General features: G+C 39.9%; 1 long non-coding RNA gene across 1 annotated transcript; it reads right to left on the minus strand.

The window, feature by feature from the left end:
* Positions 1–3,988, minus strand: LOC144459838 (uncharacterized). Its single transcript, XR_013488628.1, has 3 exons — positions 3,958–3,988; positions 2,512–2,566; positions 1–482 (listed from the first exon to the last, which is right to left on the minus strand). It is a non-coding gene; the product is annotated as an uncharacterized LOC144459838 (long non-coding RNA).
* Between the last annotated feature and the right edge of the window lie 12,186 nt (positions 3,989–16,174).

Below are 16,174 nucleotides of genomic sequence, written 5' to 3' on the forward strand. Positions count from 1 at the left end.
TGATTCTAAAACCGTTTATTTAATGTATTCAGATGTAAATTTACAATATCAACCAATTATTCACAAACAGTTCTTCAGAGCCCCCCAGGAGGTACTGAAAAACTAAAAATTATATTTCTCCATGTCTCTATTTTGTCTGTTAGCATTACTATCATGATGAATTCATAATTTCACCTTTGAAACAGGTGGAGAGTCATTGACAGGGTGGTGGTCTGCTGTTTTTAGCTTGTTTTTTCCAGTTCAATTTTCTATTATTTTCTACAATATTCTCCTGACCCCTGGGGGTTCTGTAAACTGTAGTTCTGGTAATATTTGTGGACAAGCATCTTTTAATTTAGAATCCTACCTACACAGTGCATTAAGTGAAAACAAAACATACCACAAAAGGTCAATGAATCTGTACCAGAAGTGACAGTGCAACATGGCAGATAACGAAGAATCCTCCTCCAAATTGGCAGCAATCAGTTGGATCTTTTGTGCATCTGTGAGGAAAAAGGGGAAAAAATGACACAATAAGATTCGCTGAGAAGTTTTTTTACCATTTCTTTTAACATGCTTAAAGAAATATTTCACTTTACATGAAAATACAGTCAGTATCTACTCACTTTCATGCTCTTTCATGCTGTTAAAAGGTTCTAGTCCAAAAAACACTCCTGGAGTTTCACAGTTGTAGCATTTTCCCAAACAATTGCATTAAACAGTGACTACATTTCAAACGTGAAAAACATTTTTAAAATGCTTCCAGGTCTGGTCTGGTGTAATCCAAATCTCCCAAAGCCCCAACATGCAGAGTTGACTTATTTACACCATGTTTTCAGGCCGGAATTCTCAGGTTCTTAGCTCTGAGTCATGTTCAAGCACACCTACGGTTCACACCCACAGGTCAGACATGTGAACATAGCTCCCATCTAAGGATTTCGACTAAAAACATGATGTAAATTATGACTTTTCAAGTCAACTCTGGGGCTTTAGGAGACTTGGGTTACACCAGATGAGCAGTATGGAGGCATTTTACGTGTTTTTTAGTTGTTTTGTAATGTTTGCAACAAAGACGCTGTTGATGTCAGTTGTTAGGGAGGAGACTGCAGGCTGTTTTTATGTGAAACTCCAGGAGTGTTTTTGAATTGAAAAAATTCACTCGTCCTTGTATTGGCATGAGGGTGAGTAGATAATGACTAAATTATCATTCAAAGTGAATTATTCTTTTTTTAAAAAATCATTTACATTTTCTATATGAGACATTCTGGCAATGTAAACAGAGTACTGTCTGCTTTTAGATTGCTAATTATTAAATGTTTACCAATTTAAACATGCAATTTAGAGGCATTCTGATGGTAGTAGGCACTGCAGGAAAAACACAGATAATCCAGTGCGGACTACAAGAGGTGCCGAAAAAACTAGCAGCGGCACACAGTAAAAAAGTTGATCCAGAGTCAACTTTTGCCAGAGCGCAGCCTGACGCTGCAGTAAAGTGACGCAATGCCTGCTACCATCTGAATTCGCCTTTATTCATGTCTGTCTTAGCGCTCCCATCAGACAAATGTGAAACAACAAAAAAAGGAAGACGTGGCTTCACAACACATTTCGCAGGTGTATCATAATAAGGTAAAAACAGATATACCTAAAAGGTCCGAATTGTTACACCAAAATAAAACCACCATCTAATAATTTTCTTTCCCTCAATGTTCTCCTGAGAATTGAAGGAAGGACTGATGACGATGACTATATGTCTTTGAAAATGGTCTATTCCCTTTTCAGTGTGCCAACTTTGAGGAAGGAAGACAAAAATAAAGTTAGTTCTTTTATCGCTATTGGTGGAAATGTCTTGCAAATGTACTTTTATGAGATCATCAACCCCCTAAACCAATTTTTTTCAGCTGAAAACTATCTGGGTATTTAGCAATGTTTCCAAATTACCCAGAGGTAAGCTATGAGAGGCCCTTTGAGACATAATTCATACTTGGTTTCACATGTAACATCATACTCTCATACATACACCACTATACTCTTACACAAACACTACTATACCCTCTTACATGCACAATCATACTCTCATACATACACCACTATACTCTTACACAAACACTACTATACCCTCTTACATGCACAATCATACTCTCATACATACACCACTATACTCTTACACAAACACTACTATACCCTCTTACATGCACAATCATACTCTTATACATACACCATTATACTCTCACACAAACACTACTATACCCTCTTATATTTATATTATATGTATTTATTTATATTTACGTTGATTGATTCAGGTCTAAATCTTGACATTTTAGTGCAAATAGTTTAAAATCTGTATGTGGAGTGCCCTCTACAGGTTGAAACCCAGCTATTACATTTGAATTTTATCTGGAGGCAGATGACGTATTTGGAGGCACCTCACAGTGCACCCCACACTCAATACAAATCATAATTAATAATCGTATGTAATCACAATTTAAGCTTTGGAATAGTGGTCATATCTTACATACTGCAGTTGATACTTACCAATGATGGACTAGGGTGCCTGTTCTCCCCCGTAAACCCTGCTCCAATGCTTGTCCTAAAAAATATAAGCAAGTTTCTCATCATTAGCAGTCATCAGTGTTGGAGGTGAGAATGTAAAATGTACTCATAATGAACCAGGCAGTTGCACATACATAACAAGGCTGTGTCAAATACTGTATTACATCTTTGTAACTTTCTCCAAGACAAGCACAAGCAGTATCATATAGAGCTGCAACAATATGAGTCAACACAGAGCTGGAGAGTTCAGCACGCAGGCTGTGCGGAGGAATACATGAGGTGAGTTGGTTAGTTCCAGATAAACTTTTTTTCGACCAATTAATGCACTGGAAAAAATAGTATTTATGGTGTACACTTAAACTGTGGTATTATTTTGGTATGGGAGTTCTTGTAGGCAGTGAAAATACGCTGTTTGCCTGGCTGCACTCTGAGCTGCTGTGGGTAACTAAGGGAGAGCAGAGAGCAATCTACTATATCTAATATACTTAGAGGCTATTTGTACATCATACAACCCCACTTTAAAAAACTGAACTATCACTTTAAGCCCAGGAAAACGATATTATGATCTACAAAATCTGACAATATAACAATAGCTAGTCTCATATCACAATAAGATCTAATATCGGTACATTGTCCAGCCCTATTGGAACAGAACTTGAATGAAGAAAATGTATGATTGAAAAAAATATTTTCGCTTATTTTAAAGGCTTAAAGGGATGCGTAACAATGCCATTTTCACTGTATTTCCATTTCTTATGAAACTGTATGGTAAGTGTTGTTAGTTTGGTAACACGTTATAGCTTATAATCATAAATAATAATGAGCAAATAAAAAATCTGAGCGACATCCCTCAAGGCAGTTTTGCCGGTATTATTGGAGGTATTAAGAAGTAATAAAAGAGCTGATACCACAATACATTTTTTCATTTCATCAATGCATATTGTCACATTCTGATATCATGATGTATTGTATTACAATGCATTGTTACACCCCTCAGTGAAAATATTCTGTATATAGCCTACACTTCAACTGATATTGATTTTTTTAAAGTGACTAAAATAAATTTGTTGCTGACCCCATCCACAGCAGTACATGGCTTAGCTTCTGTGGTATTCCTGCCCATTTTTGCAAATTGGGAGCATCTTAACCCAAATCTACTGCAGAAAAGGGAACTGTCCCTTTAAACTCAAGAACAGTAGATGAGTAAAATATTGTCTTCAGGGTTTGGAGCCAGACTGGTGCCTTGGTGTGGATTATGCATATTCTGCCTGCCTCTGTGTTCAGGTTTCATCTCACAAAAAGATAATTGTCAATTCTTGGGAAAACAATTAAAAATTAAACATGTGCTGACAAACTGGCAGTAATATGGCCACTAGTGTGCACAATATCCATTCACTGTCTTTATGTCAGGATAACATGAATACTCACTGGCTCTGAAGATCTTGTGGCAGGAGATTTTCATTCCCAAAATTTCTGGATCATGAGGGAAAACATTATCAACCATTGGCTTACTGTTGGAGACGTGGGCATGCAAAGTACTACAGCTTCACAGAAAACATTCTCATTGTGACTGATCTGAACTTGCTTTCATGAAACAAATCCAATACTGTATGTCTTGCCTCTGTTTGTCCATCTGTCCCTGGGTTTAATTATGCACCCCACCATCCAGTGATATCTTGTCACTCCTGGTTCTTCAGCCTTCTCGTGATCTCACAGGTGATGCACTGCAAGGGGTCCTTTACTGTGTGAAATACAGTTTGGACACAGTGAAGAATATGGTAAATAGACTGTTCTTATATAACGCCTTTCGAGTCTTATTAACCACTCAAAGTGCTCTAAATTCATGTCTATATCATTTACCCATTCACACACATTCATACACTCATAGCAGGTGCTAGGGGTGCCAACCAGCTCATCAGGAGGATCTAATCATTTACACACATACTTTCACATGCTCTGTCTCTATCTGTCAATTATGTCTCTCTCTGTATACTGTACATGTACATACATAGACACATACATATATATACTGTGTGTATATATATTATGTATATTCAGTACATGTATGTATTCTCGCTCTCTCTGTCTCTCTGTCTCTCTCTCTCTCTCTCTCTCACACTCACACTCTCACTCTCTCTCACACACACACACACACACACACACCGCTCCAAAAGGCAATTTTATGAAAAAGGGGCATGTTTTGGTGAAATTCTTAAGTTGTGTCTATATCAACCCCCTAACGTTTCCAAGACCATTACGGTTTGCGTTATACAGTAATGTTACTTTAAGCTTACGTCTCAAATTCGTTCACCAACAGAGCTGAACGTTACATTATAGCTGAGTCCTAACATTAAATTAGGTTAACTCAGCAACAACCAACTGTAACGTAACGTAATGTTAATGTCATTACAAAGAATTGCTGCCTACAAACAGAACAAGCAAAGCCTCCTGACTACTCTCTATTCAATATTAACTTTATGTTTTGCTGGCATTAATCATGCCAACAAGCTAACTTTATAACGTTAGCTAACTTCAATGTCAAGTTACCTGTAACATTAGCTAATTTAGCTAACGTTAGTATCCTGACGGTTACAGACAGTAATTGACATGAAACTACAAACAATAACGTTACGTTAGGTTATCAACTTACAGAAAATATAACAGGGAATGGTTTCTTATCTGATGTCGCCAGAATAATAGTAATAACGTGAAGTTCATGTAGTTAGAAGACGAAACAGATCCCGCCAGACCCTTCCGTTGTCTCCATATTCCAGTTTTTTTTTTTGTTCTCCGTTAACAATGACAAGCCACGGCTCACTAAATAAGCAAGCAGGTGTAAAATAAGCCAGTTATTAATCTAGGTAACGTTATTCGATGGGCAGTCGTGCCGATGTCCCACAGCAGCAGCACAGCCATTCAAACTGACGTATTTTCAAATTAAGGCGTGTAGAGTTGTCATTGGACAGTTCTTCTTCTTCTTCTTTGTCTTCTTTTTCTTTGGTGTTTAAGGGCGGTTGGCATCTAAATTTTTGCATAAGGGTTTATATCTGCCTTGGTGAAACTATACAATAATAAACATGGAGGCTCCAGTAACTTAAGGACGACTTCTCCCTTTTTCCCAGTCAAAAGCAAACATTGCATATACCACTTCCGCTCTTTCACTCTTCACAATAAGAGCCCATAACAGGAAACTCAAAATCATCAATCTGCTGTGTTCGAAACCGCATACTACATACTACATACTGCCATACTACCATACTACATACTACATACTCAATCAACAGACAGTATGCAGACCGTTTACACTGTAGCATACTACATGATAACCCACAATGCATTTCGCTCCTGCCCGAGCCGAAATCAGCCGGCCTTAAGCTGATTTCGCTTAAGCTCTAAACTCTGTAAATATATAACTTTAGCAACATTTGAAACATTTTTAGGTGAGAAAGTAGCCGTTTAGATCCACAACGTGTTGAAAATCTGACCAAATACCAGCTGTTTACAATTTTGTTCGGACGATTTCGGAGATTTCGGCGCTACTCAAGCTAGCCGTAGTGAGCAACGCACTTCCGGTTATTTTCCCAAAATAAAACACCTGTTGCCCTTTCTTATACAGCAAACCATAATGATAAAATTTGTGCTTTTACTTTGAAAACAGGAGGCGAACCTACCCTTGATGTAGCTAGCTTGAAACCGCCGTTTTGACCGATCTCGTCCTGTTAACAGAATTTGACCGTTCAAAATGCCTCACCGGAAAGTCTTGTCAGCTCTGAGACGAAGATCGGCCCGCCGTCTTCAGTACATCATGCTCGCAATCGACTTGGGATTGTTCTCAGATGTAAGTTTCTTTTTTAATCAACTATAAATCTAATCATAATATACAACGCAATATAACATACCTCACAGCCTGAAAATTGGTGGGAAAAATGTACATCATTGAACAACAAAGTCGTTGTGAATTGAATGATTTCATAAAGTTTCATAAGTTATAATATACAGTAGTAATAAATATAAATAAATAAATAACTTCTTCTTTCTTTTGTCCTGTTCGCGGCAAGGAAGTGACGATCGATAACGTCACGTTACGTTGCATCTTGGGTAATTTGAGTGAGTAGTAAGCTCATGATGTATACTCAACATTTCTGGCGAATCTAGTATGCATCCGGGAACTTCTCGCATACTCAAAATCACATGCTGCGCAGTGTAAACACACTACATACTCAAAGAATTAGTATGAGTAGTAGGTAAGTATGCGGTTTCGAACAGACCCTTAGTTCCCCTACATCCCTCATCGCATAGGCTGTTATATTTGATTGATTGTCCAAATGTTTTTTTCATTGCAGAGTATGAATACAATTTTTTTTATTAGTTCTGTCCAGTGATCTAAGACAGATTAAAATATACTATCCTCTATTAAATGGAGAAACCTCTGTCCTTCTCTGTTGAATGAATGCATAAAATGTTACGTTTGTCAGTTATTACGGAGATCTTTCCAGGCTTTCTATCGTTTGTATGGATTGCTGTGGATGCTGTATCACCACCTGGAAATATTTTCCTCACTCTGTTAATGTTTTCTTTTAATGATATCCTTAACATTTCTCAACAAAAATACATGAACGTGTCCTTGACAAATCAACAAAACGATAGGTTGTATATGTCACCTTCGATTCTTCTCCCTTTCTTGTACACATAGTCCACATGGTTTTGGATTTTTTTTATTTTTTTTTTAAAGAAATGTTTTTGGGCATTTTAGCCTTTAATTGATAGGACAGACAGATGTGAAAGGGGGAGAGAGAGAGGGGGTGACATGCAGCAAAGGGCCACAGGCTGGAGTCGAACCCAGGCTGCTGTGGCAACAGCCTTGTACATGGGGCGCCTGCTCTACCACTAAGCCACCGACGCCCCATGGTTTTGGAAATTTAACTGGTTGTCTATTATTGTCCCGAGGTATTTGAATTGGGTGACCTGCTGCACTTCCTGACCCTTCATGCTGATTGGCTTGAAGGTGGGCAAAGGGTCTTTATTGCCTCCTCTCTTGCTGCTTCCCAGCCACATCTCCTTGGTCTTGGTGATATTGAGATCCAGGAAGCTGCTGTCAAACCATGTAGCCAGGGTGTTGATATACTGCAGGTAGGGAGAGCTGTTTAAGTCTCGAAGGCAGGCGACCAGGGCCATGTCATCTGCATACTTAATGAGGGAGAGGTCACTGCTGTTGCACTGTATTTCATTTGTGTATGGAAAAAAGCAAAGGGGATAGTACACATCCTTGGGGAACACCCGTGTTCAGGACAAGAGAGTCAGAGAGGCAGTTCTTAATGCAGACTCGTTGGGGTCAGTCTCTCAAATATTCCCTGATGAGGAGAAACAGGCCACTGCTGACTTTCAGGTCACAAAGGCACCCTAAGAGGAGGTGTGGCTAACCCGGAAGAATGACACAAGAACTACAATTTGACTGGAGTTGAAATACACAGTGGTGTGCTGCACCCTATATTTGTAGTTTTGGTGTGTTTTCACTATTATGTGAAATTGTGACAAGGAACATTGCAAGCCTGTTGTAGGTTTCTTGGGGTGGGAAGTACACCTGTTTGGTCAGATTTTATTTTTTTTTATGATAAGAGGGTGAAATCATGTTTTCTCCTGTTTTTGATCCTACTCGGTGGCACCCCTTATTGGTTTGCCCTCGGTTATGATAGTAGAGATGGTAGTAGATCAAGAGCTTTCCAAAACCCCATGTCTGTAGCATGTTTTGTTGCTGCCCTGTAAGCCTTCAAACCTACCTCAGGTTCAAGGTTCAAAGGTCATCCTTGAAGAGCAGGCACCACCCACAATTTTCATACTGACATATGTTACTCCCCAGGTCAAGATCTTTCCAACGATGTATTCACTGTTGTCCTATGACAAAGTTTAATTTTCATCTTCCTCCAAGTCAGCGCCCTTTCATGTGTTATTTTCTCACACGCTTATAGGGCTAAGCTGGAAAAAACCAGTCAAAAGTTTTAAGGGGTACTTACTGGCCAAAAATGTTTAGATATTCATGTTTGCCTTATGCACAGTCATACTTTTCAATTTGGACCAGTTTAGACCTAATATTCCCCATAAACTACATGATGTTATGAATATTTCCCCATTCACTTAATGGCCGGTATTATAGCCTTCTCCTCAGGCTGACAGGATGGTCCTAGATGATCCAAGTTAATATTATAGAATATTGTATAGTGCCAATACACTTCTCTGTACAGTTGAAGTTGTGCACACATATATTTAAAAATGACCATGTAATAACATCTTGTGAATGGAGGATGAAGATGACTTAGGACTATAACATTAGGAAATAGACCCTAAATTGGCATTTTTCGTTTTGCATACAGCAGTTTGATGAAATATGACGATGCGTTTGAATACATCTATACATGTATTTTCATGTATAGATGTATGAAACAAGAGGCCTCTCTACCATCTGTTTTCCACAGTCTTTGCATATTGCGCTCCCAGAACACATCAGACAAGAAAACAGTAAAATTAAATTCAAAAGGTTAGTTAGGAAACATCTTGACCAGAGATGCTTGGTAAATAGGCCAGCTGAAAATACACCTGCTGAGGTAACAACAAAATATGAATGTTCAGTTGATTGGGTGATGAAACAAGAAAAACAGGTGTCATGTTTATGATGAATAAGGATAATTGTTTTGACATTGCATGTGAGATGAGTGAAATCGATTTACCGGACTGAATACTGGTACTAGTGTGGAGTATGAGTTAGACGTTTTGGAGAAATGGTGTAGACATAATTATGTGTGTGTGTGTGTGTGTGTGTATGTATATATATATATATATATATATATATATATATATACATATTATTTTTTTTTTTTTTTTTTTTTTTAATCAATTATTGAGTTTTGTTTTATACACATGATACAGACATTGGATGAAATATATCTATATCTAAATGTTACGTATACCCTTTGCTGACCTGTAGGAGCTGTCGTATATGTGTATTGTCTTATGTTTTGTTTTCTGTATTGTTATGTGTGATTATTATGTGTTGTAAATGGAATAATTGTATTGACACAATGTAAAGATTGTTGAAAGGACCCCAGGAAGAATAGCTGTTGCTGTACAACAGCTAATGGCGATCCTAAATAAAACAAATAAAACAACAAAACAGACTACTTGGACTTAAACTTCCCTGTTTTCCCCCTCACTGACTACGCTACAGTCAGTGCAGCACGCACAGAACAGCACACCGTGTGCAGAGAGGTTTTGAAAACGGCGGAGGAAAATCCTGAATTTCGAAGAGCACGTCGGTCACAGTCTTTGTTACATACGGAAGTGGCGAAGAAGGTAAGAAACAAGTCTAACTACAATGCATATAAAAATGTATATTGAAGGTGGCTTCATAAAGCTAGCTCGCTAGCTAACATTAAGTGACTGTTAAACAAGCGAGTAAGTTAGCCTAGCTTAAGCACATGTCGGTGCATCGTGTTAGCAGCTGTGTAAAGCTAGTTTAAGGTGTATCAACGATTTCCCCCATGTAAAAAATACGCTTGCTGCATCTTACTAACTTAAAGTGGCATATGTTTTATTTTTCCCACTGGCCACAGGTGCCATAATTGCACCGGTTCATTCTGCAGAAGTTGAATCCATCTTGCCCCCTCCCCCACTGACTAATGTTACGCCGTTTTCACAGTTTTTGGCAAAAGCCAAATAAAAATGTGTATTGAAGGTGGCTTCATAAAGTTGGCTCGCTAGCTAACATTAAGTAACTGTTAAACAAGCGAGCAGCCTAGCTGAAGCGCATGTCGGTGCATCATGTAAGCAGCTGTGTAAAGCTAGTTTATGGTGTGTATCAACGATTTCCCACCGGCATTAAGTTAGTTTAATATTCAACATTCATTTGACATTCAAAATACAAACCTATTATTCGCTTCAACCATTTGAGTGAATAATGTCAAACCAACTCTATAACATAGAGACTAATATCCCTCACATGCCACAAGGCTTGTTTTTTTAAAATAATTTTTTTTTTTTCATTTTTTTCAAAATACAAACCTATTAAATGCTTCAACCATTCGAGTGAATCATTATGAGTTGGTTTGACATCATTCACTCAAATGGTTGAAGCGAATAATAGGTTTGTATTTAGAAAAATATATTATTTTGAAAAACAAGCCTTGTGGCATGTGAGGGATATTAGTCTGTATGTTATAGAGTTGGTTTGACATCATTCACTCAAATGGTTAAAGGGAATAATAGGTTTGTATTTTGAATGTCAAATGAATGTTGAATATTAAACTAACTTAATGCCGGTTGATTTCCCCCATGTAATAAACGCATTTTTGTTGTGCCAAGTTGCTTGCTGCATCTTACTAACTTAAATTCGCATATGCTTTATTTTTCCCGCTGGCTACAGGTGCCGTTATTGCACCGGTTCATTCTGCAGAACCCATCTTGCCTTAAAGGAACAAGAGATTTGGTTGAACACAAGCCTTTGGTATGTCACATCTCCCACATGCAACCTTAGTTTGGGGCTGTGATTGAGTGGGTGCACAGGGATTTTCCAATGGTGGGCTACAGTTGCATATGTTATGCCAAATTTTACTTGCCGCTCATGTGGTATCTCCCTGAAAAGTATTAAAAGCTATGTTGATCATCAGACTCTGCATCGACATGAGGCAAATGGCTACTTTTCATGTTGCTTTTCAGACTGCAAACAAAAATTCATAAAGTACAATGCCTTAAAAGCTCACATCTATCGTTCCCACAACAGATCTGTTTCACAGTTGGATGACACATAGAGGTCATTTGTATGTGATGTTGTGAATTGCAAAGAGAAATGCATAGATCTGAGAGACCTTATTGCACACCTCAAGGTACATTTGAGTAAGTGTGAGTTAGTACATTGCTCATTCAGCCATTGTAACAAGGCATTTAAAGTGAAGTCATCATTTACATCCCATGTGTCAAGAACACATAAACATGAAACTGATGTAAATACTGGAGTCACACACTCTGAGCAATCTGTATTCTCTCAGATTGAGCCCAATGAAACTGAAAGTGGAATGGACCAAAGTGAAAATCGGTCTCAGGTTACAGAGGACATTGACCTTAGGTCTTAGTATATGAGGAATCTGTGCTTATTTTACATGCAGCTCCAAGCAAAGTATCTTGTACCATCGTCAACTATTCAAATGATTGTTGGAGAGATCAACGGCCTGAATGACATTTGTCGTCAATACACTAAAGACAAGATTAAAGAGACACTTAAAGGTCATACGAACATGTCGGATGCTGAGATTGAGTTAGTTTTTCAGAGTCTTCAGGAAACTGATTTGCATGCTACATGTAGCTCTCATCTCTCCACTGAATGTCAGGAGGCAGTATTTTGAGAAGAACTTTGCTTATGTGCACCCAGAAAATGTTTACCTGGGCACCAATGAACATAGTAAAGACTGTTATGCACAGTACGTACCCTTACAGGACACCTTAAGAGGTATTCTAAAAGATCCTGTCGTGTGGGAAGAATGTGTTGAGTCCCAAAATCGTTCTATTTCTGATGTCATCTTAAGTGATATTTGTGATGGCTCAGTCTTCAAATCCGACGAGCTATTTCTACAAGCAGGTGACATCACCTTGAAACTGATTTTGTATCAGGACGCATTTGAAGTTGTCAACCCACTTGGGTCATCCAGGAAAAAACACAAGCTTGTGGGAGTATACTTCACACTTGCTGACTTTGACCCATTCCATCGCTCCAGTATTGACCATATGCAGTTAGGACTGTTGTGCAAAGAGACAGACTTCAAAGCCTTCGGTCAGGAAAGAGTGTTCGAGAATATTGTCAGACCTGAAACAGCTTGAAGACCATGGATTTGTTACCACCTCTGGTCATGTGGTTCGAGCAACAGTAATGTCTATTGTGGGTGACAATTTGGGGTCACACTGCATCGGTGGCTATGTCACAGGTTTCTTTTTGTCTCTGGCAACAAACACAACAGACACGAGTGAGTCCAAGTTCAGTTTCTAAAAAAATAGTTTAATTACTACAGCAACAGATGTTCTTTAAAACAGTTCAGATGGAAATGGGGGTGGGGGGGGCACAATAAAGTTCCTTTTCTTTTTGTTGTTGGCCAACTCAATAAAGAAACCTGCTTAGCAGTCTTGGGTCCAGGGGTGAAGTCCAGGAGGGTAAGAAGGCTGGGGTGGCGGTTGGCTGGGGTGGCTAAGGAGTATGGATGGCGTGGTTACGGCCCTGGCCTTGTGCGCCGTCCGGCTCCTCCACTGCGGCCGGTGGTACACAGCATGCCAATTCAGTCTGCTCAGCTGGCAAGTCAGCTTGGTGTCCACCTCAGGGAGAGGAAAAGGTGAAGTACCACAAGTTCCACAGCACAAAGCATTCAATAGTTTATGTGATATTTTACTCGCCTCTCCCGCTTATGCTGGATCCTCCACCCAGCCAACAGCCTTGCCTCCGCCGAACACACCGTGTAGCATCCACTTCCTCCTGCTGTTCCTCTGCTCTGCTGGACTCTCGCGCAATCTTGGTGCAGGTGATTTTGAACAGCCTCTCCTGATTAGTGATTATCTGCAGGTGCACTAAATTGTAGGGGGAGGTCCTCTAGGCCCAGGAGGCATGATTTGCTCTGGTCGATTTCAATTGAGTCAAAAAAAAGAGAAAACACACACTGCAAACTGAAAATACAATGAAATCCCACACACAACAGTTCTCTCCTGGTTACTCTGTGACAGCTACTCACAGAATTTCAGCACCTCCAAGTACTTCTGCAGGTACTGTGAGGTGCAAAGAGACCAACTTGAAAGTGTGAGTCAGTACTTTCCTGTACGAACAGTTGATGGCTACAAAGAGGCAGTGCAGTTATTGCAGGAGAGTGATGTGGATCATGTCAAAGGCATATATGGTGATTCCATCTTTAACACCCTGAAATACTTCCATGTATGTCAGCCAGGCCTTCCTCCATGCATAGGGCATGACCTGTTTGAGGGAGTTGTAGCTTATGATTTAGCCATTTACCTGTGCTACTTCATAAAGGTCAAGCATTGGCTCACATACTGTCAGTTGAACAGGCAAATCTCACAATTTGCCTACAAGGACTCGGATTCCATCTCATCTCCCTGTCAGGTTAGTGAAAAGGCCAAGACAGTAGGTGGCCAAGCAGCGGAGAACCGGTGTCTCCTTAGACTCCTGCTTGTCATCATTGGTGACAAAGTTGATCCTCATGACCCAGTGTGGCAACTACTGATCACTTTGAAAGAACTTGTAGAACTTGTGTGTGCACCCAAGATCGCCACTGCCCAGGTAGCTTACCTCAACATTGTTGTGGTAGAATATCTGGAAACAAGGAAAGCGGTGTTTCCTTCTGACCATCTAAAACCCAAGCACCACTGTCTTCTCCATTATGCCTCATTGATCCTCAAACTGGGCCCTCTAATATGGCTATGGACAATGAGATTTGAGAGTAAATACTCCTACTTCAAGAGGTGTGTGAGGAGGATACAAAACTTTAAGAATGTTTGCCAGACTCTCGCCAACCAGCACCAACTCCTCCAAACAACCCTCAGCTCAAACTCCTTTTTTGCACCAGTGCTGAAGTCAAAAAACTCAACTCCATATCATGCTCACCTTTACAGTGATGCAGTGTGCAACGCAGTTGAAGCACACATGTTTACAGAACCAGATTCTGTGTCCACTGAGGTAGACTTTAAGGGCACCCTTTACAAAAAAGGATCTTTTCTCTGCCTAAAACGTGAGGCTGATGAGTCGATCAAGTTTGGTCAGATTGAGCTTGTTTTGATTAAAGGTGACAAAGAGGTGTGCTTTCTGGTGACACCACACACTTCATTGTATTTGTCAGAGTATGGACTCTATGAAGTAAAACAAGCAGCTGAGGACATGCAGAACACTGCCTGGATTTCTATCCGTTGTCTCTGTACAATCTGAATGGACATAAAGTCATATCGCTTAAACATAGTGTTGTTGATCATTAGGGGTGTGACGGTACCCTCAGATCACAATACATGATATTGGGTTCACGATAGATACAATATCATAACAATTAGGGGTGTAACAGTTCACTTAACCCACGGTTCGATTCAAACTTTGGTTTTTGACTCACGGTTCGGTTCATACCTCGGTTTTCAAAAACTACTAAACAAACATTTTGAAAACTTCCAGAAAAGATTTGTCCTCAATCAAGTCGCAACCCAAGTCACCAGAAAAAAATCACTAAAAATATCTGGTTTTGTTGCTAGAAAAATATCTAAAAATATCTGGTTTTGTTGCCCAAAAAACAACTTCAAAGCAAAAAATGACCCCATGACCCACTTTTGGGTCACAACACACCAGTTGAGAACCACTGGTCTAAATAAATAAAATACAAATGAAAAACCTCGGTTTGGGAAGACAGAATGAGTTTCTAAACCTAAATCCTTTGAACCTCGGTTTTCCGGTGCAGTTCAAAACCATTACACCCCTAATAACAATATTCTAAACAAAACTTGAATGATGACAATACATAACTGGAGAAAGTCTATTTGAAAGACATAACTTCAGATTGAACCATTTTCCACAAACCTCACTAAAACTTCTGTTCAGGTACCCAGGAAGCTAACAAGAACACTCAAGTCAGACAGTTTGGCCAACAAAAATTTTAAAAAAGGTGATATGTCTTGTGTGTAATAAACAGGCATAGATAAGCTCTGTCTAATCTGTTATCCACTAAACAGTAATTCATCTTGTCCGCTCTTGCAGTCATGGATGAATGGGTGAGTGACCTAACCTCATCCCTAAGTTCTATCCTCAGCCAAGAGGAGTCAATACAGCAAGTAGTGGAGGTGATCAACAGTTCACAGATCACAGTTGTAATATTGTAATAAGTGTAGCTTATTTGCTGCGTTGGAGGCGAGGCTTAGTGAATTAGAAGCACGGCTCCACACCATGGAAAACCATTCAGTAGCTGCGGTAGTTAGCCAGCCCCCTGTAGCCGGTGCGGAGCCACATAGCATAGCCTTAGCCTCTGCTAACTGTCCTCCGGCAACTCCCGTTCAGCCGGGAGGCTGGGTAACTGTTCGTGAGAGGCGCAGCTCCAAGCCGAAGCCCACGGCTCACCACCAGCCTGTTCACGTTTCCAACCGCTTTTCCCCACTCAGCGACACACCCACTGAGGATAAAACTCTGGTTATTGGCAGCTCTATTCTGAGGAACGTGAAGTTAGCAACACCAGCGGCCATAGTCAAATGTATCCCTGGGGCCAGAGCGGGCGACATTGAGTCAAATTTAAAACTGCTGGCTAAAGCTAAACGTAGATTCAGTAAGATTGTTATTCACATCCGCGGCAATGACACCCGGTTACGCCAATCGGAGGTCACTAAAATTAATATTGCCTCGGTGTGTGAATATGCAAAAACGATGTCGGACTCCGTAGTTTTCTCTGGACCCCTCCCAAATCTGACCAGTGATGACATGTTTAGCCGCATGTCATCATTTAATCGCTGGCTGTCCAGGTGGTGTCCAGCAAACGATGTGGGTTTCGTTAATAATTGGCAAACTTTCTGGGGAAAACCTGGTCTTATTAGGAGAGACGGCATTCATCCCACTTTGGATGGAGCTGCTCTCATTTCTAGGAAC

Source organism: Epinephelus lanceolatus, chromosome 22, assembly GCF_041903045.1.
Source record: "Epinephelus lanceolatus isolate andai-2023 chromosome 22, ASM4190304v1, whole genome shotgun sequence".
NCBI classification, from domain to species: Eukaryota; Metazoa; Chordata; class Actinopteri; order Perciformes; family Serranidae; genus Epinephelus; species Epinephelus lanceolatus.